The sequence below is a fragment of the Eptesicus fuscus genome, chromosome 12, assembly GCF_027574615.1.
Source record: "Eptesicus fuscus isolate TK198812 chromosome 12, DD_ASM_mEF_20220401, whole genome shotgun sequence".
In the NCBI taxonomy this organism is placed as follows: Eukaryota; Metazoa; Chordata; class Mammalia; order Chiroptera; family Vespertilionidae; genus Eptesicus; species Eptesicus fuscus.
Genome location: NC_072484.1, coordinates 16,697,712 through 16,708,960, shown reverse-complemented (window position 1 = coordinate 16,708,960; position 11,249 = coordinate 16,697,712). Strand labels below are relative to the sequence as shown.

At 42.8% G+C, this 11,249-nt stretch overlaps 1 protein-coding gene and 1 pseudogene across 3 annotated transcripts in view; one reads left to right on the top strand and one right to left on the bottom strand.

Annotated features, from left to right (window-relative positions):
• Positions 1–6,037: 6,037 nt before the first annotated feature.
• LOC103285702 (40S ribosomal protein S29-like) lies at positions 6,038–6,657 on the bottom strand (annotated as a pseudogene).
• Positions 6,614–11,249, top strand: part of SEC23B (SEC23 homolog B, COPII coat complex component) — a 46,594-nt gene continuing 41,958 nt past the window's right edge. For all 3 annotated transcript variants that reach the window (XM_054723870.1, XM_028144904.2, XM_054723869.1), the window contains exon 1: positions 6,614–6,951. The gene's annotated coding sequence lies outside the window, so the exon portion shown is untranslated. The remainder of the gene's footprint in view (positions 6,952–11,249) is intronic.

The window sequence follows — 11,249 nt, the reverse complement described above, 5'->3', positions numbered from 1 at the left end:
GTAGTTGATTCACTCTAGCCTTCCTTACCCCACAGGACATCCAATGGATATCACCTTTTACTTGCCTCTTACTGGCACTCTCATTCCCTCCTCCCTCCCTTAATTAAGACAGGTTGTGACATACCCAGAATGTGTTATCTCTTTACTAGAATTATTGGTATTTCCATAGGAAAGTGTGCTTTTAGTTCTAAACATACAGAACACAGCCTATTTATTAGTTGAGGATTCGTGGAATCCTTATCATTTTTCCTTCTGATTTCAAAATAATTCTTAGTATAATAGTCGATTTCAGCCCTGGTTGTTATTTTTTTATTACTTTAAACGTGTCCTTTGAAAGGTTTCACCGTTTGTGTAGAGAATATGGATAACAAGAACTTAAACTGATTTAGAGACTAGGGAAACTGAGATACCAATGAAATGGTTTGCCTATTATAATATGGCAATCCTGAAATTTTAGGAACTGGTCCTATCTTATATATTCAAAGCTTATTGAATTGAGGTGGACAGAGTGTGTATTATAAATGGGAATGAAGAGGAAAGTACTTACTCATTGCTCTTCCCATGGACTTACTCACTGTGTACATCACATGTGTGTTAGCATCTGACATTGAGACACACTCCAGCAGTTTATATTTTGAGCAGGTGCAAGTAGATGATCAATGATACACTACCCCAGTATGTCTAGGAAGAGCAAGACATCCTTTTCCCTCTTGGATCTTTGACTCCAGATTTTCTTTAAAAGGTCAGTGTTATTGCCCTGACCAGTTTGGCTCAGTGGATAGAGCGTCGGCCTGCGGACTGAAGGGTCCCAAGTTCGATTCCAGTCAAGGGCATGTACCTTGGTTGTGGGCACATCCCCAGTAGGGGGTATGCAGGAGGCAGCTCATCGATGTTTCTATGTCATCGAAGTTTCTAACTCTCTATCCCTCTCCCTTCCTCTCTGTAAAAAATCAATAAAATATATATTTTTAAAAAGGTCAGTATTATTTAACTTTAAATGTAAACTTATTCACTGAAGAAGAAATGAACTACTGACCCACACAACATCATGGATGAGTCTCAAAAGGATTATGTTGAGTGAAAGATGCCAAACAAAAGAGAGTATGTACCATATGATTCCACTTATTCAAAACTCTAAAAAATATATATATCAGAGACACAAGGAAACATTGCAGGGTGATATACACATTCGTTATCTTTGTTTTTTTAATCCTCACCTGAGGATATTTTTTTCATTGATTTTTAGAGAGTGTGGAAGGGAGGGAGGAAGGGGGAGAGAGAGAGGAGAGAGAGAGAGAGAGAAAGAGAGAGAGAGAGAGAGAGAAACATTGATGTGAGAGAGACACGTTGATTGGTTGCCGCAACCCCCATGCACCCCAACTTGGGCTAGGGATCGAACCCATTACCCTTTGGTGCATGGGCTGACACTCTAACCACTGAGCTAACCAGCCAGGGCTATACATTCGTTATCTTGATTGCAGTAGTGAGTGTCAAAATTTAACAAATTGGGCGGGGGGGAGGGGCAAGGTAAGAGATCAACCGAAGGACTTGTATGCATGCATATAAGCAGAACCAATGGACACAAGACACTAGGGGGTTGGGGTGAGGGCATGTGCCGGAGGGTAGGGGAGGCCGTGGAAGGTCAATGGGGGAATAAAAGGAGACATATGTACTACTATTTGTAATTCTTTAAACAATAAAAAAAATATGAAGTATGAAAAAAAGCATTGTTCTATTCATAATAAAAAAAGAGAAAAAAAACAAAAACAAATTTAAGAAAGTGTATATTTTAAATTTGTACAACTTATTGTATCTCAATAAAGTTGTTTAAAACTTAAAAATAAATGAAAACAACCAGAGGCATTCCTATAGCTAAGTGGTGGTTTGTTTAGTGGTTTTCAGTTCAAGAAACAATGACAAGAACTATAGGCTGGAAAAGAATATATCCTTCCTTTGGGCTTGTTTTAAGATTTGTCTGTCTTCTCACTCATAGATTGTTTAGCTCTTCCTTTGAGAAGGGGAAAATTAAGGCAATGGCCTCAACTCTCAACTTTCTCAGATTGTTTATATCAATAATGCTTGCAGAGATTATATATTTACACATAAATCCACCTTTTCTACTTTTTATCTCTTTTTAAAAATTTTTTATTTCTTGCACAAACATTTTCTGAGCTTGTCATTATCAGAGAAGAAATAGTTTGGTTTCAAAACAACATTTTTATGTATTTTTAAATGTCTGAAAATGCACATTTTATATTAGGCACATCATTTGAAAGAGCTGTTCACAGAGAAAACAAGATGGCGGCATAGGTAAACACCTGAACTTGTTGCCTCGCACAACCACTTCAAAACTACAACTAAACGACAAAACGGACATCATCCAGAACCATGGGAAGGCTGGCTGAGTGGAAATTATACAACTAGAAGGAAAGAGAAAAACACAGAGAAAAATACTGGTTTGGTGGTGATGAACTCCTTTAGCTTTTTCTTATCTGTGAAGCTCTTTATCTGCCTTTCAATTCTGAATGATAGCTTTGCTGGGTAAAGTAATCTTGGTTGTGGTTCTTGCTATTCATCACTTTGAATATTTCTTGCCACTCCCTTCTGGCCTGCATAGTTTCTGTTGAGAAATCAGCTGACAATCGTTTGGGTCCTCCCTTGTAGGTAACTAACTGTTTTTCTCTTGCTGCTTTTAATATTCTCTCTTTGTCTTTTGCTCTTGGCATTTTAATTATGATGTGTCTTGGTGTGGTCCTCTTTGGATTCCTTTTGTTTGGGGTTCTCTGTACTTCCTGGACTTGTAAGTCTATTTCTTTCACCAGGTGGGGGAAGTTTTCTGTCATTATTTCTTCAAATAGGTTTTCAATATTTTGCTCTCTCTCTTCTTCTGGCACCCCCATAATTTGGATGTTGGTACACTTGAAGTTGTCCCAGAGACTCCTTACACTATGTTCATATTTTTGGATTCTTTTTTTTTCTTTTTGCTTTTCTGGTTGGGTGTTTTTTGCTTCTTTGTATTTCAAATCTTTGACTTGATTCTTGTGATCCTCTAGTCTGCTGTTGAATCTCTGTATATTATTCTTTATTTCAGTCAGTGTTTGCTTAATTTCTAGTTGGTACTTTTTCATATCCTTGAGGGTCTCACTAAATTTATCGGCGGTTTCTAGAAAATTCTTGAAAAACCTTATAACTGTGGTTTTGAACTCTATATCCAGTAGTTTGCTTTCCTCCATTTCTGTCATTTGTGACCTGTTTCTTTGTCTCTGCATTTTGGCTGCTTCCCTGTGTTGATAGAGTGGCTTTGTGTGCTAGGTGTCCTATAGGGCCCAGTAGCTCAGCCTCCCCAGTTACCTGAGGTGGACACACTTGGTGCACCCCTTTGTGGGCTGTGTGCACAGTCTTGTTGTAGTTAAGCCTTGATTGTTGTTGGTATCACTGGGAGGAATTGACTTCCAGGCCAAATGGCTGTGAGAATCAGCTGTGTCTATGATGTGAGAACTTCTGTGCTGGAGACACCCTTATGGGGCAAGACTTGCTTCAGTGGGGCTTTGGTGCTCACTGAGTCTGCCCCCTGAGTGTGTCCCTTATGGATCTGAGGAGTTGTAATCTGGATGGTCCCACTCTGACCACTGGGTACACTGGCTCTTGGATCTCTAAGGAAGTGCTAATTTAGCCTTTGCCTGAGGCCACGCAGCAGGAGCTAAGGAATGATCTGCAGATTCCTCTTCTTTGTTTGGGGTTTGGAGGTGCCCAGATGAGGCCCAGCTATGAAGCAATGCAAGCTGCTGTGGGGCCTTGTGCCTTCTTTTGGATGTCCTGGGTCTCTCTGACCCAACTGCAGTTTGTTAGGTAATTTTAGATTGCAAGGGCCATGCCATTCATATGCAAAAGCCTCTGAGCACAGCTTGCGTGGGGCGGGGTCTCAGGGAATTAACAGGGCAGAGCAAACAACTATGGCTGATCCTCAGTCCTGCCCTAAGAGGCCCTGGATCTCAGTGTCCCGTGGTAGTCGCTGCAAGCACCTCTGAGAGAAAGCCACCCTCGAGTTCCACCTGATGCCAGACAGTCCAGTTTCTCCCTGTATGAGTCTGGGTCCCCAGAGTCTTGCCCGGAACTGGAGTTCAGAGCATTCGGGAGCTTGTGTCTCCCTCCCAATTGAGAAAGACAGCCATGTATTTAGTTGCCAGCCCTTTCCGTGCTTGCGCCTCCATACCTCTGCACTTTACTTCCGCACCTCCTCTGAGTCTCAGTGTGCTTTTCTCTTTCCTTCTAGTTGTAGAATTTCCACTCAGCCAGCCTTCCTGTGGTTCTGGGTGATGTCTGTTTTGTCTTTTAGTTGTAGTTTTGAAGTGGTTGTGAGAGGCAGCAATTTCAGGTGTTTACCTATGCCACCATCTCCTACTGGTCCTCTTTTTTTTTTAAATTTCTTTATTGATTAAGGTGTTACATATGTGTCCTTATCCATTACTCCCCCAGCCCCCCCCACTCATGCCCTCACCCCTCTGTTTTCTGTGTCCATTGGGTAGGCCCATATGCATGCATACAAGTGCTTTGGTTGATCTCACTGGTCCTCTTTTTAATGAATGAGTTATGTAGAAGCTTTGACATGTTCTCATCTTATATTTGTATGCGGGCCATAATTTTTTCTTTTTGAAACTTTAACAATTTTGGAGGTTTCACCAACATCCCAATGTATTCACTTGATAAAACCAGGGAAATCATGTTGCTGAAGAACATGAAATCAGGTTAGTACATCTCTTAAAGGGGCTCTGTCTGATTGGCTTATGAGGATAAATACACTTATATAAATTACCTGTTCCTTAAATTCCCAGAAAATAAGACAGTTAAACTTCTAATACTTTAATATGCCAGATTTTTTTAAAATAAAAGCCTTCTTACAGAAATTTCTAGTACAGAATCTAGGTTCAAGTAATCAAAGCAAATCTTTGCCAAGTTATACTTAATGTTTGATTAACAAAATACACCTATGTCTTTCCTCAATGTAAAGTATAATGCATGTATTTTATTTGAGCTAATTTTCTTACTGAGAGAGTAATTAATTTGAATCTCCTAAATTTATAGAAGTGTAATGATCAAATGAACTAACATTACTCTTACATAATGTTTTAGGAACATGGAAATGTACATTTGCTCAACAAAACCGAATCATTATTCTGACAAACTTTTTATATTAACAGTAATTTTCATTGTACATCGACTTAAATGAATTTTAAAACTCTGTAATACCAAATCGAGCTAATTAATCGTAATTCTTGGATGCCTAGATACGTTCTAAGCATAATTTTAAGTTTATATAGTTTTGCTTAGTTTTATATGCTACAGAGAGGCTATATATCTCTGGGTCAGATTAATAAACTTAATCTCATTTTTGCCTCTTACAAAATGGTGTAAAACAGTTTTGGTGCCTGTAGAAGTTGCACTCTGCGTAGTTATGAGGTTCACTTAGTCTTCTAAAGTGCTTGACTATAGTACTAACCGGTTTGGCTCAGTGCATAGAGCATTGGCCTGCGGACTAAAGGGTGCCAGGTTCGATTCCGGTCAAGGGCATGTACATTGGTTGGGGGCACATCCCCGGTGGGGGGTGTGCAGGAGGCAGCTGGTTGATGTTTCTAACTCTATATCCCTCTCCCTTATTATATTGATTTTTTTACAGAGAGGAAGAGAAAGGGATATAGAGTTAGAAACATCGATGAGGGAGAAACATTGACCAGCTGCCTCCTGCACACCCCCCACCGGGGATGTGCCCGCAACCAATGTACATGCCCTTGACTGGAATCGAACCTGGGACCTTTCAGTCCGCAGACTGACGCTCTATCCACTGAGCCAAACCGGTTTCGGCTAAAATATATATTTTTAAAAATAAAATAAAGTGCTTGACTATGACAATTCTCAATTATTCACCGCCTCATAGGACGACAGCAGGGAAAGCGAGAGGAGGAAACCTTGTGATGCGGCGAAGCAGAACCAAACTTGTGGCATTTACGATGAATCTTTTCTTTTTAATATTTTAAGTTTTTATTTATTTATTTATGTATTGCTTTTTACGTACAAAGAGATAGCATTCTGTCTTAAGGTATATGTCTTGAATGACCCATTCATGGAAGTTCACTTAGTCCAACTTAATGAAACCTCCGTCCTTCGTCCTTCGTGTACTGACGTTGACACCACTGGCGGCACATGTTGAAGCCACATTTCCGAATCAGACCGTGACGGTTTGAGCAGACGCGTCAAGAACGAGAACCGTGGCCGAATTTCCTCGGATGGCTCCAGTAGAGTTGCTGGTGACCCATCTTTCTCTCTCTGCAGCAACGAGGCAAAAGGCACGATGAATCTTAACTAGACCCAGAGACCTGCCTCCACACATCTGTGCAAGCGCAGGCGTCCCCACACTCCTTCCGCCCCGCCGCACCCTTTCCCGCGCGCTGACGCCTCTTTCCAGCCGGCTTCAGTTTCCTCTGCGCAGGGCCGCCCCTTCTTCCGGGGCCATACGTCATCGTTCTCGCTTCCCTGTAACTAAGGTGATGAGAGGAACTTCCCACTGAGGCGAGCGGACGTCATGTTGGATCAGAGAGTGCACCTGAGGCGTGCTGACTGCGTCTAGAAAACAGTCCGGCTGGCGCCGGGGTTTTCTGAAGCGGAAACGTTTAGCGGTGAACGTGGAGAAAAGTATGTTCTGAGGAACTGCGGTTTTGTAGAGCGAGGCACGAGTGTCTTGCCCTTCTCCAAGATGGCGACGCGGCTTCTGTGAATGTCTTGCTTCCGCTTGTCTGCCGGGGGAAGCGCTTTTTGATTGGCCCGTGGACGGCGCCGGGAGTGACGCACAGAGACGCTGACCAATCGACTTAGAGCTGAGCTGGACTTGGCGGTGGGAGTTGCAGCCGGTCTCTTGTAGGTGCGGGCGGCTGCGGCCAGGTGGACGGCTAAGGCCAGGTGAGTGGGGAACGCCGGAGGGGCCCGAGGTCTGAGGGCACAGGCGTGGGCGTGTAGGCGGCGGAGGGTTTGCTTCCGGGTGTGAATCCTTTTACCGGTGGGCGGAGGAATGGGGGCAATTGGTGATCCAGGGGTCTTCTGAGAGTGACGCTTTCCCCGCCAGGCCGACTTTCCCCAGGCGGCAGGCCGGCTTCTGACTAGGGATGTCTCAGAAAGGTGGGGTGCGAAAGGACCGAGACCCCTTTCTCAGTTTTTGAACTCGCGTTTCGCGTGAAATGACTTCTACTTCTTGAAAGAGCTGAAACTAGAATACAGGACTTCTGACTGCCTTGGATTTAACCTTTGGTTAAATTTGGTTTGTGTGTCTTGAAAATATGCCTTGGTGGATGGAGTAAGAGTGGTTCCGATTTATTTTTTTGTCGGACACTTCTATCAGATCTTTCCAGCCCTTTCATATATTCATTCATTCAGCTGTTAATCTCTTCAGATATCCTTCCCCTTTGAGAATTTGGTGTAAGCCATAGAACCATTTCCCTAGATGTTCTATTTGTGTTGTTGTTGTTGTTGTTTTTAATATATTTTATTGATTTTTTTAACAGAGAGGAAGAGAGAGGGATATAGAGTTAGAAACATCAATGAGAGAGAAACATCGATCAGCTGCCTCTTGCACACCCCCTACTGGGGATGTGCCTGCAACCAAGGTACATGCCCTTGACTGGAATCGAACCTGGGACCCTTGAGTCTGCAGGCCGACGCTCTATCCACTGAGCCAAACCGGTTTCGGCTGCCTAGATGTTCTAGATGCAAATTCATCGATGCACAGAATTTCGCATAAGTTTCAGAGGATTGTTTGAGCCTCAAGTTCTGGGTGGGTTATGTGCCCATGGTTAAGAATCCATGCTGTACTGACACACTCAAAGGGCAGACTCCCTGAGCACCAAAGCCCACCGAAGCAAGTCCTGCTTTGAAGGCCAGTTTCTGCACAGCAGCACCTCTGCTGTAGTCACAACAGGTCCTGGCAGCTGTTCGGCCTGGGGGTCAGTTCCTCCTAGTGATGCCAACAGCAATCAAGGCTCAATTACCACAGGACAGTGCCCACATGGATGCACCTGGAGCACCCAGCTCAGGTGAACTGGGAGGCTGTGCCACTGAAACCTACAGGATACCTACTACACAAGGCCACTCTACCAAGTCCAGGGCACGTAGCAGCTCTACCTAGTACATAGAAAGAAGCATAGGGAAGCAGCCAAAATTTGGAGACAAAGAAACAAACCCCAAATGAAAGGGCAGGAGATGTTTCCAGAAAAAAAAACAAAAAACAACTAAATGAAATGGAGGCAAGCAAGCAACCAGATACAGAGTTCAAAGCAATGGTTATAGGGATGCTGAAGGAACTTAGAACTTGAACAGCATGAAAATGGACATGGAGCCCTGCTGGTATGGCTAAGTGGTTGAGCATGGACCCATGAACCAAGAGGTCACCAGATGGATTCTAGGTAAGGGCACATGCCCATGGGTTGTGGGCTCATTGCCCAGTAGGGGGCTTACAGGAGGCAGCCAATAGATGTTTTTCTCTTATCGGTGTTTCTATCTCTCTATCCCTTCCCCTTCCTCTCTCTAAAATCAATAAAAACATAAACAAAACAAAAGCAGACATGGAAACCATTAAAATGAGCCAGTCAGTGTGAAGTATACTTTTAGGGTCCCTGGAGAAGGAACGCATGAGGCTGAAAGGGCTAAAGAATTATGAGTTAACTAGAGGCCCAGTGCACGAAATTCGTGCGCGGGGGGTTGGGAGGAGGTCCCTCTCCTGGGAACTGCCCTTTAGACCTCTTCACAATCGACATTCCCTTTCACTTATACTACATTCCATTTACTAAGACCATTATCTTTCCCCTCTGGACCTGCCCAGAGAATTCTCCACCTGAAAAAGCCCATCCAGAGTCCTTTAAAATCTTTGACTTCTCTTGTCCCTGGATGCTGGCACCATTTTGGTTTTCCAGATGACCTAATCTATATCTAAATAATAAAAGCCTAAGCAACTGTTATGGCGGAACGACCGGAATGACCAGTCGCTATGATGCACACTGACCACCAGGGGCAGATGCTCAATGCAGGAGCTGCCCCCTGGTGGTCAGTGCACTCCCACAGGGGGATCGCCGCTCAGTCAGAAGCTGGGCTCATGGCTGGCGAGTGCAGTTGCAGTGGCAGGAGCCTCTCCTGCCTCCATGGCAGCACTGAGGAGCAGTGAGCCAAGCTGTAAGGAGCGAGCAGTCAGGTGGTAAGGAGCGAGGGATCCCGGATTGTGAGAGGGATGTCTGCCTGCCAGCTTAGGGGATTGGGCCTAAGCCGGCAGGCAGACATCCCCTGAAGGGTCCCGGATTGCGAGAGGGCACAGGCTGGGCTGAGGAACATCCTCCCCCTCCCCCCAGTGCATGAATTTCATGCACATGGGAACTGACCTTTAGAATTCAATTATTTGATCAGACCTAACAGATACACTAACTGAAATGAAGAATAATTTATAGGCAGTCAACAGTAGAGTAGATGAAGCTGAGAATCAGATCAGTGATTTACAACATAAGGAAGCAAAAACACCCAATCAGAACGGCAATAAGAAAAAGAATTTAAAAAAAAATGAAGATAGTGTAGGAAGCCTCTGGGATAACTTCTAGCATTCCAACATTCACATCATGAGTGTGCAAGGAGAAGAAAGAGCAAAAAGTTGAGAACCCATTTGAAAAAATGACAGAAAACTTCCCTAACCTGGTGAAGGAAATAGATATACAAGTTCAGGAAGCCCAGAGAGTCCCAAACAAGATGAACCCAAAGAGGCCCATACTGAGACACATCATAATTACAATGCAAAAGGTTAAAAGACAGATTCTTAAAAGCAGCACGAGAAAATAAGTTATCTACAGGGGAGCTCACATAAAGCTGTCTGCTGACTTCTCAACAGAAACTTTGCAGGCCAGAAGCGGGTGGCAAGAAATATTTAAAGTGACGGACAGCAAAGACCTACAACAACCAAGATTACCCAGGAAAGTTGTCATTTAGAATTGAAGGACCTATAAAGATCTTTCCAGACAACAAAAAGCTAATGGAGTTCATTACCATTGAATCATTATTACATGAAATGTTAAAGGTTCTCCTTTAAAAAGAAGAAGAAAAAATAAGAAATGTGAACAATAAAATGACAGTAAATATCTATTAAACAGTAGAATCTAAAAAACAATAAACAAGCAAGCAAAACAGAAACAGACTAATAGATACAGAGAACATTTATATCATTGCCAGATAGGAGGGGGGTTGGGGGAATGGGTGAAAAAGTTAAAGGGGTTAAGTACAAATTGGTTGTTACAGAGTAGTCATGGGGATGTAAAGTACAGCATAGGAAATATAGTCAATAATATTGTAATAGCTACATACCGTGTCAGATGGGTACTAGATTTATCAGGGTGATGACTTTGTAAGTTGCCTAAATGTCTAATCACAAGGTTAAACGCCTGAAACTAAAATAATATTGTATGTCAACTGTAACTGAAAAATAAAAAATGTTTTTTGTTAAATAATCCATGCTATAGAAGAAGGCGTGAGGGGAAGAGACAGTGGGAAACTGAGAGAGCAGGTTTTAATATGTAGTTGCTTGAGGACATTGGATGGAGCTAGTACCTTTTAATAATGAACTGTTTTGAGAGGGGAAGTAGCCAGTGAAGCCTGCTAAGGTACTTGCTGAGAACTGTGATCTTAGAATTAGATCCATTTGCCATCCAGGAAGCTGCAGAAGTGCCTCCTGTGTACATTGCTTCAATTTCCCGCTTTTGCCAGAAAAAAAGCAAATAAATACATGCCATAGAGTTTCATGTGGAACAAATATTTGGAATTTTTTGGGTAGGTTATGTATAGTAGACTAATTCATTCATTTGTTTTTCTAGCCATATGTTACTATTATCTTGGTTCAAATCATTACAGTAAGGCGCTTCTGATAATAACATGGAGACAATTATTATTCAGCACTGTATGAAATGAGCACTAGAGGCCAGTAATATTGTAGATTCTTTAATCTGCTTTCCCTTCCCCGCCCCCCATTTTTCTTGAGGTGCTTATTCTCTTAAACCCTAATACCTGAGATGTGTGTTAGCCTAGATTTTAGGATATAAACAGGATGTATAAAACATTCGATGGAGTTGGTGTTATTGGGGTTTGAAAAGGTTAGTCTGAATGACTATTTTATTACTGGAATCTTGCAAGGCACGGGCATAAGCAACCATGGTGAGTAGAGAGGTCTTGGTGAGGAA